We start from the raw sequence: 20,090 nt of genomic DNA, 5'->3' as shown, positions 1-20,090 counted from the left end.
ATTTGCCGTAGGGGCTGAAGGGTGAATTTTTCAATATTCCTCGTTTTCAATAGCAAAGTTAAAAATTATTTTCTCAATTACTAGAGACTGCAGCACCCTGGGACTAGTCTAGATAATTGTATTAGGTCCTCTGGTATCCTTCTAGCCCATCAGCACCCCCAGATTTGCCGTAGGAGCCGAAGGGTGAATTTTTCAATATTCCTCGTTTTCAATATCAAATGTAAACATTATTTTCTCAATAATTAGAGACTGCAGCACCGTGATACTAGTCTAGATTATTGCATTAGGTCCTCTGGTATCTTTCTAGCATACCAGCACCCCCAGATTTGCCGTAGGGGCCGAGGGGTGAATTTTTTAATATTACTCGTTTTCAATATCAAATTTAAACTTTATTTTCTCAATAACTAGAGACTGCAGCTCCCTGGGACTAGTTTAGATTATTGCATTAGGTCCTCTGGTATCCTTCTAGCCCATCAGCACCCCCAGATTTGCCGTAGGAGCCGAAGGGTGAATTTTTCAATATTCCTCGTTTTCAATATCAAATGTAAAAATTATTTTCTCAATAATTAGAGACTGCAGCACCCTGATACTAGTCTAGATTATTGCATTAGGTCCTCTGGTATCTTTCTAGCCCACCAGCACCCCCAGATTTGCCGTAGGGGCCGAGGGGTGAATTTTTTAATATTACTCGTTTTCAATATCAAATGTAAACATTATTTTCTCAATAATTAGAGACTGCAGCACCCTGATACTAGTCTAGATTATTGCATTAGGTCCTCTGGTATCTTTCTAGCCCACCAGCACCCCCAGATTTGCCGTAGGGGCCGAGGGGTGAATTTTTTAATATTACTCGTTTTCAATATCAAATGTAAACATTATTTTCTCAATAATTAGAGACTGCAGCACCCTGATACTAGTCTAGATTATTGCATTAGGTCCTCTGGTATCCTTCTAGCCCATCAGCATCCCCAGATTTGCCGTAGGGGCCGAAGGGTGAATTTTTCAATATTCCTCGTTTTCAATATCAAATGTAAACATTATTTTCTCAATAACTAGAGACTGCAGCACCCTGGGAATAGTCTAGATTATTGCATTAGTTCCTCTGGTATCCTTCTAGCACACCAGCAATCCCAGATTTGCCGTAGGGGCCGAGGGGTGAATTTTTTAATATTCCTTGTTTTCAATAGCAAATTTAAACATAATTTTCTCAATTACTAGAGACTGCAGCACCCTGGAACTAGTCTAGATTATTGCATTACGTCCTCTGGTATCCTTCTAGCCCATCAGCACCCCCAAATTTGCCGTAGGGACCGAAAGGTGAATTTTTCAATATTCCTCGTTTTCAATATCAAATGTAAAAATTATTTTCTCAATAACTAGAAACTGCAGCACCCTGGGACTAGTCTAGATTATTGCATTAGGTCCTCTGGTATCCTTGTAGCCCATCAGCACCCTCAGATTTGCCGTAGGGGCTGAAGGGTGAATTTTTCAATATTCCTCGTTTTCAATAGCAAAGTTAAAAATTATTTTCTCAATTACTAGAGACTGCAGCACCCTGGGACTAGTCTAGATAATTGTATTAGGTCCTCTGGTATCCTTCTAGCCCATCAGCACCCCCAGATTTGCCGTAGGAGCCGAAGGGTGAATTTTTCAATATTCCTCGTTTTCAATATCAAATGTAAACATTATTTTCTCAATAATTAGAGACTGCAGCACCGTGATACTAGTCTAGATTATTGCATTAGGTCCTCTGGTATCTTTCTAGCATACCAGCACCCCCAGATTTGCCGTAGGGGCCGAGGGGTGAATTTTTTAATATTACTCGTTTTCAATATCAAATTTAAACTTTATTTTCTCAATAACTAGAGACTGCAGCTCCCTGGGACTAGTTTAGATTATTGCATTAGGTCCTCTGGTATCCTTCTAGCCCATCAGCACCCCCAGATTTGCCGTAGGAGCCGAAGGGTGAATTTTTCAATATTCCTCGTTTTCAATATCAAATGTAAAAATTATTTTCTCAATAATTAGAGACTGCAGCACCCTGATACTAGTCTAGATTATTGCATTAGGTCCTCTGGTATCTTTCTAGCCCACCAGCACCCCCAGATTTGCCGTAGGGGCCGAGGGGTGAATTTTTTAATATTACTCGTTTTCAATATCAAATGTAAACATTATTTTCTCAATAATTAGAGACTGCAGCACCCTGATACTAGTCTAGATTATTGCATTAGGTCCTCTGGTATCTTTCTAGCCCACCAGCACCCCCCGATTTGCCGTAGGGGCCGAGGGGTGAATTTTTTAATATTACTCGTTTTCAATATCAAATGTAAACATTATTTTCTCAATAATTAGAGACTGCAGCACCCTGATACTAGTCTAGATTATTGCATTAGGTCCTCTGGTATCCTTCTAGCCCATCAGCACCCCCAGATTTGCCGTAGGAGCCGAAGGGTGAATTTTTCAATATTCCTCGTTTTCAATATCAAATGTAAAAATTATTTTCTCAATAATTAGAGACTGCAGCACCCTGATACTAGTCTAGATTATTGCATTAGGTCCTCTGGTATCTTTCTAGCCCACCAGCACCCCCAGATTTGCCGTAGGGGCCGAGGGGTGAATTTTTTAATATTACTCGTTTTCAATATCAAATGTAAACATTATTTTCTCAATAATTAGAGACTGCAGCACCCTGATACTAGTCTAGATTATTATATTTAAAATTGATGTAATATTTTGTTTGATATTATAATTTCGTATTGCTTTTACTTCTATATAATAACATTGAAATAAAAGAAAGATCTACTAATGCAAATGAAACTATAATACTAAATAGTAACAGCCCCATTCTAAAACGTTCGTCGCCAACTATATCGCAGCTACTTGTTTCTAACGTTTCATTATTTAGTAATATTCATGATAGATTAGATGAAGAACATTTATCAGAACCCTCTACTGATAATGAAACCTTTATAAGTAAGGCACAGCTACCGACGTTACAGGTAGAGCCGTGTCAATATAAAAAACATATAATATAAAAAACAAATACAAAAAACAATATAAAAAATTAATTTAAATGCTTTAATGTGTCTAAAAATTTTGAAAAGTGTCGTTCAAGTTTCATTAATAAAGAAGTAAAAGCCATATGAAAATTATACTTTCAAATCAAACTAAATATTGAATAAGTTTTGAATATAATAATCTAGACCAGTCCCAGGGCGCTGTAGTCTTTAGTTCTTTTAGTCTAGTCTAGAAAATAATTTTTAATTTTGCTATTGAAAACGAGGAATTTTAAAAAATTCACCCTTCGGCTCCTACGGCAAATCTGGGGGTGCGAGTGGACTAGAAGGATACTAGAGGACATAATGCAATAATATAGACTAGTCCCAGGGTGCTGCAGTTTCTAGTTATTGAGAAAATAATTTTTACATTTGATACTGAAAACGAGAAATATTGAAAAATTCACCCTTCGGCCCCTACGGCAAATTTGGGGGTGCTGATGGGCTACAAGGATACCAGAGGACCTAATGCAATAATCTAGACTAGTCCCAGGGTGCTGCAGTTTCTAGTTATTGAGAAAATAATTTTTACATTTGATATTGAAAACGAGGAATATTGAAAAATTCACCCTTCGGCTCCTACGGCAAATCTGGGGGTGCTGATGGGCTAGAAGGATACCAGAGGACCTAATGCAATAATCTAAACTAGTCCCAGGGAGCTGCAGTCTCTAGTTATTGAGAAAATAAAGTTTAAATTTGATATTGAAAACGAGTAATATTAAAAAATTCACCCCTCGGCCCCTACGGCAAATCTGGGGGTGCTGGTATGCTAGAAAGATACCAGAGGACCTAATGCAATAATCTAGACTAGTATCAGGGTGCTGCAGTCTCTAATTATTGAGAAAATAATGTTTACATTTGATATTGAAAACGAGGAATATTGAAAAATTCACCCTTCGGCTCCTACGGCAAATCTGGGGGTGCTGATGGGCTAGAAAGATACCAGAGGACCTAATGCAATAATCTAGACTAGTATCAGGGTGCTGCAGTCTCTAATTATTGAGAAAATAATTTTTACATTTGATATTGAAAACGAGGAATATTGAAAAATTCACCCTTCGGCTCCTACGGCAAATCTGGGGGTGCTGATGGGCTAGAAGGATACCAGAGGACCTAATGCAATAATCTAAACTAGTCCCAGGGAGCTGCAGTCTCTAGTTATTGACAAAATAAAGTTTAAATTTGATATTGAAAACGAGTAATATTAAAAAATTCACCCCTCGGCCCCTACGGCAAATCTGGGGGTGCTGGTATGCTAGAAAGATACCAGAGGACCTAATGCAATAATCTAGACTAGTATCAGGGTGCTGCAGTCTCTAATTATTGAGAAAATAATGTTTACATTTGATATTGAAAACGAGGAATATTGAAAAATTCACCCTTCGGCTCCTACGGCAAATCTGGGGGTGCTGATGGGCTAGAAAGATACCAGAGGACCTAATACAATTATCTAGACTAGTCCCAGGGTGCTGCAGTCTCTAGTAATTGAGAAAATAATTTTTAACTTTGCTATTGAAAACGAGGAATATTGAAAAATTCACCCTTCAGCCCCTACGGCAAATCTGGGGGTGCTGATGGGCTACAAGGATACCAGAGGACCTAATGCAATAATCTAGACTAGTCCCAGGGTGCTGCAGTTTCTAGTTATTGAGAAAATAATTTTTACATTTGATATTAAAAACGAGGAATATTGAAAAATTCACCCTTCGGCTCCTACGGCAAATCTGGGGGTGCTGATGGGCTAGAAGGATACCAGAGGACCTAATGCAATAATCTAAACTAGTCCCAGGGTGCTGCAGTCTCTAGTTATTGAGAAAATAAAGTTTAAATTTGATATTGAAAACGAGTAATATTAAAAAATTCACCCCTCGGCCCCTACGGCAAATCTGGGGGTGCTGGTATGCTAGAAAGATACCAGAGGACCTAATGCAATAATCTAGACTAGTATCAGGGTGCTGCAGTCTCTAATTATTGAGAAAATAATGTTTACATTTGATATTGAAAACGAGTAATATTAAAAAATTCACCCCTCGGCCATTACGGCAAATCTGGGGGTGCTGGTGGGCTAGAAAGATACCAGAGGACCTAATGCAATAATCTAGACTAGTATCAGGGTGCTGCAGTCTCTAGTTATTGAGAAAATAATATCTAAGTATGCTATTGAAAACGAGGAACCCCTCGGCCCCTACGGCAAATCTGAGGGTGAGGGTAGACAGGGAACATACTAGAGGGTCTATTCGAATTATCCAGGGTAGTCGCAGATTGCTACAACTTCTGTAGTTTCAGAAAACGATTTTTCAATTGATATGTTCAATACTTGTCTGGTCAACTGTAATTTTATGAATCTGAATCTGGTACAGATTCGAATATGAATCTAACTTCAGCCACATATATTTATTAGACAGCGATAAAGATGAGGATATTGTCCAACTCTTAAATTATAAACGACGACCATATAATAAATTATAAAAGAAAGACAAAAGTCGAAACCACTTTGAGGAGTTGGACGACCACGTTTTTTGTTAGATTTCGGTTAAAAAAAGACACAGTTTTGTCAATCTTGGTTAAAATTGAGACGAGATTATACTGTATTAGATTATAGATTATATTATTTTTTTTTTTAATTACTAGATTATTATTTATTTTCTATAACATTTTTATATTCGTTTGCCAAATCCATCAGCAAGTTCTTTTCTGCTGCACTAAAATTTGATGATCTTTTCTTTCTCTTGTTTATCCATCACCACAATTATAAGCTTAATTTATTTTTGACGTTTTATTTTGATTTTATTGTCATTTACTTTCACCAAGCAACCAAACTTGTGCTCACATTTTTTTGACAATATCTAATAGGTAAACCCTTAACCAGTACATCAATCTGGTGGGTAACCAAATGTCATATTTATCTATAAGATTACCCTAAACTACGGGTGGATAAACGATTCGTCGACGTTATCTATCAGCTACAATTTTAATTGACAGATAAATCGTCTTAACTAGGTATTGATAAACCGGCCCTAAGTGTGGCAGAAAAAGTTGAAATAATTTTTATTTATGGAGAAAGTGGCAGAAAAGTTGCTGATAGTATAGCTTTGCATACAGAACGTTTTCTTGCTCGAAATACGCCTTCGAGAAGTGCCTTTTACAGAGTTGTGAATGATTTCACGAACACTGGAAATATTTAATCAAGAAAAAGAACTTAGCGTGCAACTGTAACTACGGAAGAAAAGGAAATTGCAGTACTCAAGTTAACACTCAACGACTTGCAATTGACGCCGGAATATCGAAGACCAACATTTTAAGAATATTCAAGCGCCACAAGTATCACCCATATCACATTATTATATTAATATTTTGTCAATGGGCAGAAGAACGAATGCGGTTGGACGTCAGTTTCTTTGCTATTTTCGGAGGAGTCTACTTTTACAAACAATGGACAAGTCAATAGACATAACATGCACTATTGGAGCGTTGAAAATCCGAGATGGTTGCGTGAAGTAGAACATCAACAACCTTGGTCGGTTAATGTTTGGTGTGGCAATTGATCGGTCCATACTTTATTGATGGTATGCCTAAAGGGTAGAAGTACCGAAATTTTTTAGATGACGTCTTACCAATGTTGCTTGTAGATTTGAGCAGGGAAGAAAGACAAAATATGTGGCTGCAAAATGATGTGTCCAGCACATTTTTCACATATTGCACGTGAAGCTTTAGATCGGGATTATCCTGGGCGATGGATTGGAAGGGAATTTCCTGGCCTGCCAGATCACCTGATTTAACACCTCTTGATTTTTTTTTGTGGGGCGCCCTTAAGGATAATGTTTATCGCGAAGTACCGACTACGCCAGAAAACATGAAAGAGCGGATAAGAAATGAATGCAGAAATAGTAGACAAGAAAACCTTTTAAGATGTAATAAATAAAATAATATTTAATAATATTTAAAATTATTTGAATAAAAAAATTGTTTAGATTTTGTCTACAAAAGATGTTTAGCCGTCGTACTGACAAAACCACACATTTTTTTAATTATTTTACTTTTATCCATAGATTCAGATTTTGCAATCAAAAACATAGGGTGCCATTTAAAAAATTGGCCGTGACCTTCATATAACCTTGAAAATAAGGTCATGGTCAAAAATTTTTATCGTCAAATGGTTTCCCCCTTCGCACAGAACAACTTTCATTTGATTCATTTTTATGTAAAATGAACCGTTTTCGAGACAATCGCTTGTCTCACGTTAAATTGACCACCCTGTATAAATGTAGGGTCGCAACTCGTTTGTTTTCGAGCTATGAGCTATCAAAATTGAGCCAAAAATTTACATTTTGTTTTGTATTTCGGCTGTAAGTAAACCGTAATTTGAAACTTTGTACGTAGTTACTACTAGTTAAGACCTTATTTTCAAGCATACCTTAAACTTCCCTAGCGCCCTCTAAGGGGATGACATTCGTAACCCCTTCGATTTTTTTATAACAACTTTTTAACGCCATGGATTATTAACATAAAAAAAATATGGGTTGTAAAGCTTTTTCATTATTAGTACTTTTTTGTCTCTTTAGTTTTACCTTAAAGATAATAGTTTTAGCATAAAAAAATAAAATATGCTACATTGTACTGCAAAGAGCTGCAATAATAAAAAAAATTTCTTTATAGCTGGCTATGGAAGTTGTGCACTTACTTACTACTTTACTACTATTGTGATTTTTATAGAAAAACCATAAATAAGATGAATGTCTGTCTGAACAAATCACGTTGTTTTAAACAATATTAAAAAATTGATACTCTTGCTTAATAACAGTAAAAAATTATTATTAATCATCAACAATTATGAGGAGTCACCGTAAATGAATCTTACAAGTTCTCAGAGCTAACTGTTAGAATAATTTTAGCTAAACATGGCGGCACATAGCGGTACACGACACGATATTTTATTTTTTTACACGGAAACTATTAACTTTAACGAAAATACTAAAGATACAAAAAAGTACCAATAGTTAAAGATAGTTAAAATAATGTGGGTCATGGAAACAAAGTAGGTAAATTAACTAATGTTTTAGTTTAGTAATGTTTTTTAATCTAAATAATAAAAGCAAAAAATTAAAGAAATTGTTGAGAATGTAAAAAATTTTGCTTGCATAATTCTGACCGACGAATTACTATCGAGTAATGGTATTTAAGAACGGCCTTATGCCTTATGTCTCTCTCCTTGTGGGAACAGGTGTCTCATACAATTTTCCTTTCAAATATCTCCACACAAAAAAGTATAAAGCATTAAGATATGCAGATCGTGGGGCCATGCGACTGGTCCATCACGACCAATCCATCTTGCAAGAAATGGTTGTCTAGACAATTTCTTACCACCCTACCATGATAAGTTGGACAATCATCAAGTTGAAATCAGGCCTTTCTTCTTACAGCTAAATCAATGTCATCCCACATATTGGCATGTTCAGCTACCAAAAATTACAAGAACGCCGCAGCGGTTAGTTGTGGTGGCAAAAAGTATAGCCCGACAAGATGATTATTATAAGCACCTATCCAGACGTTGACACTAAGTTCATGTTGGAAGTTTCGTAGCCGAATTGCGTAGGGATACAAAACATGTAAATTGTGAAAGTTTACAATCCCATGTCTTGTGAAACGATTCATTATTTACATTATTTCAAAAATCTCGATTGTTGGCTGATGCTTTAGCGATCCACCGACAAAACGTTACACGACGTTCTTCATCGCCTGGTTGCAATCTTTGCAAGGGTTGTAAATGATAAGCATGTCTATGATCATGTTTTAAAAAACGATAAACACGCGCCCTAGAAATTCGTAAGGCATTCGAAACTCTTCTAACTCTCGTAGTGGTCTCTGTCTCTGTCGAACTCACGCAAAATTCTTCTTCTAAAGTTTCTTTGCAGTCTAACATTGTCATTATTACGATCTACCCGTCATTATTTATCCCTTGTTCAACTCTTTGTCTATGTACTATCACAAACACAGAAGGATACGGATGTCTTCTATTTGGATATCGTCTCCTATACTCTAGGGCTACTTCTGCTGAATTTCCGTTTGCAAACCCATATTCAAAATGAATATCCGTTAACTCTTGATTAGGAAAAATAAACGGCATTTTATAAAGTTTTATGCAGCAAACAAAAAATAAAAAAAAACAATTTAACACGATTAGGAATAAGAAACATTAATTTAACACTGATCAACAACTACTGGTGATTTGATACTTGATGCAATAAACTACCTACTAATTACTCAACTGATGTCTAAACATTAGTGAACTTACTTACTTTGTTTCAATGGCAATCATTATTATACCTATCTTTAACAATCCGCGGATTATCTTGAAAACGATCAACTTTAGCGCATTTTGATAAGAGTAAAGTTTTTGCTTAAAAAAGTACCGAGTATAAGAATTTTTATTCAAAAAGCCAAGAAGTATACTGTCAGAAAAGTTATCGTTATTTTAATCCGTAAAGAATACGTTACAGAGCGTATACAGAGCCCTCTACCGGCTATAGTAAAACGGACTCCATAATCGTTTTTCTCATGCCAAAAAACCTCCGTACACCAAATATGAAAAGAATCGGTTGAAATACACGAGTAATATTAAATAAAAATCAATTTAAAAATTTAATTTGTACACCTGTATCTGCAAAACAAAGGGTTTCTCGACCTATGTTTATATGAAGTTTTTGTATTAATTTTAAAAGATCTATCGACTGTTAAAGTCCTGCTACAAAAACCTGAAACACCTGTATATACTATATTCCATACATAATGGGCAGCTTGTATATTATATTATACTTTTACTCCAATGACGTCACGTTTCCTACCTCACTTCGTCAACGTCAATTTGTTCGAGTTGGATAACCTTATAACCAATACTCAACGGATCTTGATATACAATACAGTATGTAAAATGAACCCTGAAAATGTAATTTGGACGGCCTATACGAACGAAAGTCGACGCATCTCTCTTTTTTCTGACTGTACATATAATAAAAATAAGGCTAAGGAAAATTGTTTTCTCCGAAACGATCAGGATTTAAGGAATAAAACATCTTGAGGTTGTAGAGGAATATTTGAGGTTAAGTTATACCACATTTAAAGTTTCCATGGCGAACGATCCTTTTTAAATAAATTTTTATAAACCATCTACTATTTTATTTGACATTTGTTAAAAGTGAGGAAAAAAAAGGAAAAATGTTATTTTCTTCTAAACGGTTAAGATGTAAAGAATGAAATATTTTGAGATTATAGAGAAATTTTACGATTTCATGATGATTTCATTCATTTTATATAAATTTTTAAGAATCATTAATCAGTCTAGTAATCACTATCTCTAATCCATCTAATCTAACATTTGATGTGACGTCTAGTGACGTCGAGGATGAAAATATTTTCCCCGCAATGGTTAGGATTTAAGCAATGAATTATTTAAGATTGTAAAGGATTGTTTGAGATTATGTCGTACCACATTTTAAGTTTTCATGGAGACAAGTTGTTTTATATAAATTTTTAAAAATCACCGATTTTATTTGGTGTTTGTATAGAGTGAGATTAAGCATAAAATAGTTATTTACCTAAACGATTAGGATTTAAGAAGTGATACTTTGTCAGGATATACAGGTGGTTCAGATTTTAATCGGGGAACTTTACTAGGACGTGGTACTTGCTAAATTAACAGAAGTTTTTTATATGAATGTAGAGTCGCAACTCTTTTGTTTTCAAGCTATGAGCCTTCAAAGATGAGTCAAAATTTTACCTTTTATTTTTTATTTGGGCTATAAGTAAACCGTAGAATTTGAAAATTTATATTAAATACTTTACCCCTTTATATGATGAATGCTTTATTAACTTTTTCGATAAATTTGATGATTTATGAGCTATTAGATCGTCTCAACTTATATGTTTCACTAAGTATATAGATATACTTTTATAAATAGATAAAATGGATTCAAGACCCCTAAAAACGTGCATCAAATTTTCTAAGTAACATTTTTTGCATTGAAAGGCCAACATGTTGGGTTGTTTTGGGGGATGATTAATTTGCCACCAATTTGGGGGATGGTTAAATTAATAAAATAATTAATCTTAAAATAATACAAATTTTGGTTTATCTTCTCGTATTTTTATCTTATTAATTTTAACCGTGCAACATGTCGCACAGCATACGGATGTGCATATTTGGCCGGCTATCTGGGAGCAAAACTGTTGTAATTTCAAACAAAAAATTTTTCATTCATAAATGGTTCGATTCTCGTTATATCAATGATTATCGTAGACAATATCTCACGAACTAATCGAAATAGGGAAAATGTTATTATTCCTTTTCGATTCAGAATTAAATTTAAAATCGAAAATAAAGGGGCACTTTTTATTGTATCGGCTTTCGTTTTTGGGATATTTCCTTTTAAATCCATTAATTCCGAAGATTTTCGTTAAATCAATGATTGTCGGAGGAAATATTTCAAGAACTAATGGAGATACAAAAAATGTTATTATTCCTTTTCAATTCAGAATTAAATTTAAAATCGAAAATAAACAGGCACTTTTTATTGTATCGGCTTTGGTTTTTGAGATATTCCCTTTTAAATCCATTAATTCCGAAGATTTTCGTAACATCAATGATTATCGTAGACAATACCTCAAGAACTAATGGAGATATAAAAAATGTTATCATTCCTTTTCGATTCAGAATTAAATTTAAAATCGAAAATAAAGAGAAACTTTTTATTGTATCAGCTTTCGTTTTTCAGATATTCTATTTTAAATACATTAATTCCGAAGATTTTCGTTAAATCAATGATTGTCGGAGGAAATATTTCAAGAACTAATGGAGATATAAAAAATGTTATTATTCCTTTTCGATTCAGAATTAAATTTAAAATCGAAAATAAACATTCACTTTTTATTGTATCGGCTTTCGTTTTTGAGATATTCTCTTTTACATCCATTAATTCCGAAGATTTTCGTAAAATCAATGATTATGGTAGATAATACCTCAAGAACCAATGGAGATATAAAAATGTTATTCAGTTTCGATTCAGAATTAAATTTAAAATCGAAAATAAAGAGGAACTTTTTATTGTATCAGCTTGCATCTTTGAGATATTCCCTTTTAAATCTATTGATTCCGAAGATTTTCGTTAAATCGATGATTATCGTAGACAATACCTCAAGAACTAATGGAGATATAAAAATGTTATCATTCCGTTTCGATTCAGAATTAAATTTAAAATCGAAAATAAAGAGGAACTTTTTATTGTATCAGCTTGCATCTTTGAGATATTCCCTTTTAAATCTATTGATTCCGAAGATTTTCGTTAAATCGATGATAATCGTAGACAATACCTCAAGAACTAATGGAGATATAAAAATGTTATCATTCCGTTTCGATTCAGAATTAAATTTAAAATCGAAAATAAAGAGGAACTTTTTATTGTATCAGCTTTCGTTTTTCAGATATTCCCTTTTAAATCTATTAATTCCGAAGATTTTCGTTAAATCGATGATTGTCGGAGGAAATATCTCATGAAGTAATGGAGATATAAAAAATGTTATTATTCCGTTTCGATTCAGTATTAAATTTAAATTCGAAAATGAAGAGGAACTTTTTATTGTATCGGCTTTCGTTTTTGAGATATTCTCTTTTAAATCCATTAATTCCGAAGATTTTCGCTAAGTCAATGATTATAATCGTAGACAATATTTCAAGAACTAATGGAGATATAAAAAGTATTATTCCTTTTCGATTCAGAATTAAATTTAAAATCGAAAATAAATGGGCACTTTTTATTGTATCGGCTTTCGTTTTTGAGATATTCTCTTTTAAATCTATTAATTCCGAAGATTTTCGTTAAATCGATGATTGTCGGTGGAAATATCTCAAGAACTAATGGAGATATAAAAAATGTTATTATTCCTTTTCGATTCAGAATTAAATTTAAAATCGAAAATAAAGAGGAACTTTTTATTGTATCAGCTTTCGTTTTTCAGATATTCCCTTTTAAATCTATTAATTCCGAAGATTTTCGTTAAATCGATGATTGTCGGAGGAAATATCTCATGAAGTAATGGAGATATAAAAAATGTTATTATTCCGTTTCGATTCAGAATTAAATTTAAATTCGAAAATGAAGAGGAACTTTTTATTGTATCGGCTTTCGTTTTTGAGATATTCTCTTTTAAATCCATTAATTCCGAAGATTTTCGCTAAGTCAATGATTATAATCGTAGACAATATTTCAAGAACTAATGGAGATATAAAAAGTATTATTCCTTTTCGATTCAGAATTAAATTTAAAATCGAAAATAAATGGGCACTTTTTATTGTATCGGCTTTCGTTTTTGAGATATTCTCTTTTAAATCCATTAATTCCGAAGATTTTCGTTAAATCGATGATTGTCGGTGGAAATATCTCAAGAACTAATGGAGATATAAAAAATGTTATTATTCCTTTTCGATTCAGAATTAAATTTAAAATCGAAAATAAACAGGCACTTTTTATTGTATCGGCTTTTGTTTTTGAGATATTTCCTTTTAAATCCACTAATTCCGAAGATTTTCGTTAAATCGATGATTGTCGGAGGAAATATCTCAAGAACTAATGGAGATATAAAAAATGTTATTATTCCTTTTCGAATCAGAATTATATTTAACATCGAAAATAAAGATGAACTTTTTATTGTATTGGCTTTCGTTTTTGAGATATTCCCTTTTAAATCCATTAATTCCGAAAATTTTCGTTAGATCGATGATTGTCGGAGGAAATATCTCAAGAACTAAGTGCGATATGAAAAAAATTTATTCTTTCTTTTCGCTTAACAACTAAATTTAAAATCGGAAATAAAGGGACACTTTTTATTGTATCGGCTTTCATTTTTGAGATATTCTCTTTTAAATCCATTAATTCCGAAGATTTTCGTTAAATCAATGATTATCGTACGCAATATCTCAAGACCGAATGGAGATATAAAAAACGTTATTATTCCTTTTCTATTCAGAATTAAATTTAAAACCGGAAATAAAGAGGAACTTTTTATTGTATCGGCTTTCGTTTTCAAGTTAAAACCAAGATAAAAAGTGCTTTATGTTCAAAACTAATGTCGTACAGCTTTAAGCGATGAGTCATTAGCATTACTTGTGGAATGGACTATATTTATACGAGATATTATATACGAGAATTCATCCATGGAACATATAGTTTGCAACAACTTCCCCCTTTAGACAACATATTTAGGGGGAAGTGTGCAATTAACTTTAACTTTATCTGCAGGATTAATTGCAGAAGTAATAGCTTTATTATAACAGAGTCAATTAAATACTATACCCGAAGATTAAAAATTTTGTGTTTAAATTAACTTAGCGAAATATTTATGGCGATGTTTTCTAAATGTTTTTTAATGATAACAATTATTAACATAAAATTGATTAAATAAACCAAAAGGAAACGTAAAACAACTAAAATTACTGTTTGTTTTAAATATAAACTAAAACAACGTGTAATATCATTAACATTATTATTTGTTTTAATTATTACAATAATTGTTCTAAATATTATCTAAGTATTAGTGAAGTAGAAGTAAAATGAATTACATGTTTAGAATGTCGAAGTTATCTACAATAATTGAAATGTGGAAAGCACATAAATAAAATTCACTCATTTAAAATCACTTTCTCAAAGAAAGTTACAATACTAATTAGCAATGACATGGTTGAAATATTATGTAATTTTGATTACATAATAATTTCTTTCTATAATATTCTTCCTAGAAATTCTTCAAATGACTTCCAATTTTATTTTTATACAATTCTAATGATCCATAACTTTTCTTTTTTAATGTTAATACTCTTATTGTGTTTGGTACAAAAAAGTAAATGTATAAAAAAATTGTAAAGAATAATCAAGTGTTTTATAAACCTTCAAGTAATCAGGTCGTAATATCGTAAACGTTAAGCTGAAACGATAAGAAGAGAAAAGAACCTCTTAAATATACGTACGTACCTGTGGGTCTATTGGTTTTTAAACCGTTGACTATCTTGGAGTTAAATTCCAAGGATGTAAAACGTGTATATAAATATTTACCGAGAAATAATTTAGCTTTATTTACCGATTAACGCTCGAATTGTTCGAAAGAGACCAAAGTTGTTGTTCTTGAGTAGATTTCTTTCGAGGATGCAGTTCCGTTTCATTGTCCTACTTTCTTGGTGCTGTTTGTGCTTTATTTATTTTAATAATTTGGGTAAGTTATAACCACATCATTAAAGTTATTAATAATAAGAAATTAAATTGATTTGTATTGATTTTTAGAGGCTGCCCCATCTGATTTAATGTCCATTAATTATAAATACAAGTATTATACAATAATGCCACCGGAAAAAATTTGGTGGAAAAGAGGAACTCAGAAGAAAAGTTTTGTTGAACTCGGAGTTGTTGAACCATAATTTATTTTCTCAAATTTGTACATAATAATGTTATCGACTTTTACATTTTTTTGATAAGAATAAAAAGTACACGTCATTTTATTCGTTATTACGAGTTTCAAGAAAGTAATATAACGGGAATGGAACTTCCCAGAAACAAAATAACTTTTAGAGTACATTGTTCTTGTTGTTTTGTACTTCGTACTTAAAACACATCAAATTAAATTAATTAAAAATTATTAACAATTCAATTTAAATTAAATAATCATTTTATATTAATATTTTTGTTAAGTATTTATCAGCTTTAATTACACAAAATAAATAAATTTAAGTGTCAAAATCTGATAAAAGCTGTCAAAGTCCTGTATATTTTTAAATATGAATCAAATTAACAACAAACAATTATTCTAAATTTATTTTAAGAATTATTTATATTTATTTATAAATTTTAAATATTTAATCTTTAATAAAATTTTAAATTAATGAATTTAAAGATAAATTTTTTTTTAATTATTTTTTAGCCAAATATAAATCAAATCAAACCAACAATCTTCTTGAAATAATATTTTCTTCCGTATTTTTGATGAATTGAGTTATTTTACATTTACTAATTCATATTTCGATTAGAAAAGGATGATTTAATCGAAGAAAACTAAAATTTTTGAATGTAATTATGTATTTTAAAGAAATTGATTACTCGGTTATTTGGGTTGCCTACTCTATATAAATTAAATATTGGGTTAAAACTTTTTTATCATTATAATCAATCCTCTTTATGTTCGTCAGTACATAGAAAACTAGAGGTTCTCACCTCTAGTTTTCTATGTAATTGTATCCGCTTGAAACAAAAATTTTCCACTCCTCTCTGTTAGCTGCCAACTTCATTGCGTCCAGTTAGGCTCTTATTCCTTACTATTCATCCGTTTTTAATTCCAAACACGCCATGCATCCTCTATTCCACACATCTATCTATTCCAAAACCACACATTTTGATTACTCCATTACTAAACAACTCAGAGCTCTGTGCTCAAATGGCAGAGAAATTAGACTGCTGATTTCAAGGAATGCAAGAAATATGCTGGGATCAATTCAAAACAACTGAAGACACTTAAAATACTGATATACGGTATAAACGTAGCAAAAAAACAAAAAAAAAATTATACATGCCAAAATTCTACAACTCATGAACGAGAGGTGATTACACAAAAATAAAAATCTTAACAAATATAAAGCACTAAACAGACAAATTTGAAGAGTTTGTCGAGAAAGCAAAAAAGGTGGCTAAAAGAACATTGCGAGTAGATTAAAGAAGTGCAAAGGAAATGTAATACATCAAAAGATCTTACCAATAAACAAAAACACAACGAAGAGATCCTAAGTTAAGTGGCACTAACAACAAAATCTGGATGGACGTAAAAGAAAAAGTGATTGGGTGGAAAGAATATATTGGCGATCTTCTTAAAATACTGTAAATAAACTTGAATAAATTTATAAGCTCAAAACATTTCCTACCAATGAACACGTAGAAGAATATATAAATATATTCAATGAGAATTAGAAAAAAAATTATCACAAACAAAGAAAATAAAGGAAATGGAAATTAACGCATTGGAGAAATAAAATATGAAAACAAAGACCTGGCCGAAGATGTTGAAAACTTCTGTAGTGAAGTTTATTGATTAACCAACCCTCAATCACCAAACACCAGTGTTGTGAAATAGCCGGGTATTTATTTTCAAGGGTAAATTTCCTGGATATATACATGGGAGTATTTACCCAAGATGGGTATTTAGAGATATTTATAAAATTTAAATTAAATTGAGTTGATGGCAGTTTTGCAAGCACTTCAAGAATGCAGAGTCGATTATCGATATACCAAACTTATTTATAACATCTACACGAATGCTACAATGACGGTAAAATTGCATGAAAGTACTGAAGAGAGTAGAAGTAGTAAAGTACTGATTGTGAGTAAAACAAGGCGATACACTGTTGAACCCAAATTGTTCATCACAGTCAACTAGATGGGACCCAAAAAGGCATAAACATTGATTGCAAATGCTTAAGTAATTTGCACTACGCGGACGATATAGTTCTTATATCGGATAGCCTTGGAGAGATTAAAATAATGCTCAACGACTTAAAGGAGGTGTGTGCAAGGTCGGGCTAAAGAAATCAAAATTTATGATAAATCTTGTTCCTAGCTCTAACATTGGGGATAATGAGATTGAGAGGGTTGACAGCTATGTACGAAGTTGCTTTTAATGTAAGGCAAAATGTACATTTTTCTAGTTTAATTAGAAGTAATAGGATATGTATTTTGTTTTTTGTGTTGTTCATTAGACAAAATTGTTGTTAATTGTCTAATCAAATGATATTCATTTGAAAAATTTATTAAAACAAAATAATTCTATTATATTAAAATAATAAATTCTATTATGTCCCAATATATAGTTGTTAGGGCTCCAATGAACAATCTTGGCTATGAGGTTCGTGTATCGAGAGATAATCAAACAAGCGAACTAAACAGAAGGATTACACTCGTATGGGCAGCCTACGGGAAACTAGGGACATCTTCAAGAGAAAAGGCCAAGAAAGGCTTTCAGTCAATGCGTGTTTCCAGTTATGACAAAAGGCTCCGAAAGTTTAACATTAACGGTAGCCACTGCCAGGAGGGTCCAAGTAACGCAAAGATAGATGGAGAGGTCGATCCTGGGTCTAACTCTGAGGGACTACATACGAAATGAAGACCTATGAAGAAGAACTGGCGTAAATAAACTGGTGGTCAACATTGTGGCAAAGCTTAAGTGGAACTTGGTGGTCATCAAGTCGTGGTCACGTCTCGACGCGTCGCGAGAATGAAGAATGAGCAGTGGACAAAACGGTTGCTTGAGTGGATACCAGACAGCACAGAATAGAATCAAATGGAACAGAATAGGGGAGGTCTATGTCCAACAATGGACGCTTGATGATAATAATCATAATACCTTGATCTAATCTAAATTACGACAGATTCGTCTAATGATAGTATGATATTATCATTAGACGAATCTGTCGTAAGTTTTTGATTGTTGACAATTCCTCCTATAATTCGAAACAAAAAGGAAACATTCGTTTCATTCAGAAATAAAAAATTATAACTTACTGTCAATAAGGGCTAATTTTGAAAAACTGATAACGGAATCCGACGACCGACATTATTTGATATATTTTGGTAAAAACCGCGTTGAAATCCGCCAGGTCGTTTTCGAAATGACCGCATCGAGTATCGATAAAATAATGCCCCACATTAAGAACACATCGGTTTACCACCAGTTCAAATTTGAAATTTTTTCGTCAAATAGTTTTGGAGAAAAAAAATCGCAAAGTAGACAAAGTTGCTGGCACTCTCAAAAGTCAGGTACTTTTTTTCACTTAAATCGCGATAAAAGAGAAACCGCGGACCAAATTAACATGTGATACGCAGAAATGTTCACTGATTACAATAAACTTTGCCGCAATTTTTTCCATCGAGCGGTTACGAAGATATCGATCTCTAAAGTGAGGGGCCTTGACTTTTTGCACGGATAGTAGTAAATTAACATGGGAGTAGGTTTTTCTTTTCATTAACCACTCTTAACACCATATATCACGTTTCTTCTTCCGCGTTTTTCTCTTATGGAGAAGGCAAAAAGCAGCCAGTGCGAGCGCATCGTCGTCCGAGTTCGACATAGTTCAAGCGCGAACTGGCGCTTGTTCAAGCATACTTGTATCGTGTGCTGTCGAAGGGAAATTTTACATGCTTGTTCAAAAAGATTGATCATGCATGCTTGGCAAGTTTGCAGTTACGTGTGTAACCACCTTAAAGCAATTTTTCTCAAAAATTTTCTTGGCGAAAAAAATGGCAGAAAAAATTTTAAATGTACACCATAAAATTATTGCAATAAATTTAAATTTTTAGACCCGTCTCAGCGATTTTTCCATACACTGTATTTAATGAATTTATCGAATATATCTGTTACCAGTGGCGGTTGAAACTGCGTACAATACAAAAGTGGACATAGAAATATTAGGTAGAAATGTTTATTGATTACAATAAACCTCACGGCAATTTTTTCATCGGATAGTTCTTGATATATGGATCTTTACTAACTGACGAAATTGACTTTTAAAGTTATACCAAGAAATTCTTGCAAATCTTGCAACTGTTGAACCGGCCCTAAATATCCAGGGAAACACACCCCAAGCTTTTTATACAGTGTGTCCGTAAAGTAACGGATATAGGCGATAAAATCATTACAGCTTATGGAGAAATTAAATTAAATAGCAGTAGACATGAGTGACTATGGTAATCAATTCTTTTAAACAATTTCCTAAGTGTCAAAAAGTGATTTAGTAAAGCTTGTTGAAGTGTGGTGGTGCGCCACCTTGCTGGAATAACTACCATTGGAATTCAGGTGGGACAACATTATGATATCGTTTTGAAAAAAACCTAAACATCTCCCTCCAGCTAAGGTTTCCTCACAAAGTAAGAACTCAGGATAGTATCACATACTATTTCGCTCCACACATTGATCTTTTGCGGATATTGGATGCGCGACTTTCTTGCCCAATGTAGA

The 20,090-nt window shown here is 33.0% G+C and overlaps 1 protein-coding gene and 1 long non-coding RNA gene across 2 annotated transcripts in view; both read left to right on the top strand.

Annotated features, from left to right (window-relative positions):
- LOC139430264 (uncharacterized) overlaps window positions 1-20,090 on the top strand; it is a 291,985-nt gene that overhangs the window by 235,294 nt on the left and 36,601 nt on the right. The gene's annotated exons all lie outside the window — the stretch shown is intronic.
- On the top strand, window positions 15,008-15,601 carry LOC111420686 (uncharacterized). Its single transcript, XR_002707108.2, has 2 exons — window positions 15,008-15,311; window positions 15,380-15,601. It is a non-coding gene; the product is annotated as an uncharacterized lncRNA (long non-coding RNA).

This window comes from Onthophagus taurus, chromosome 6 (genome assembly GCF_036711975.1).
Source record: "Onthophagus taurus isolate NC chromosome 6, IU_Otau_3.0, whole genome shotgun sequence".
Classification (NCBI taxonomy): Eukaryota; Metazoa; Arthropoda; class Insecta; order Coleoptera; family Scarabaeidae; genus Onthophagus; species Onthophagus taurus.
The sequence above is the reverse complement of the archived record's forward strand: the minus strand, read 5'-3'. Positions and strand labels throughout refer to the sequence as shown.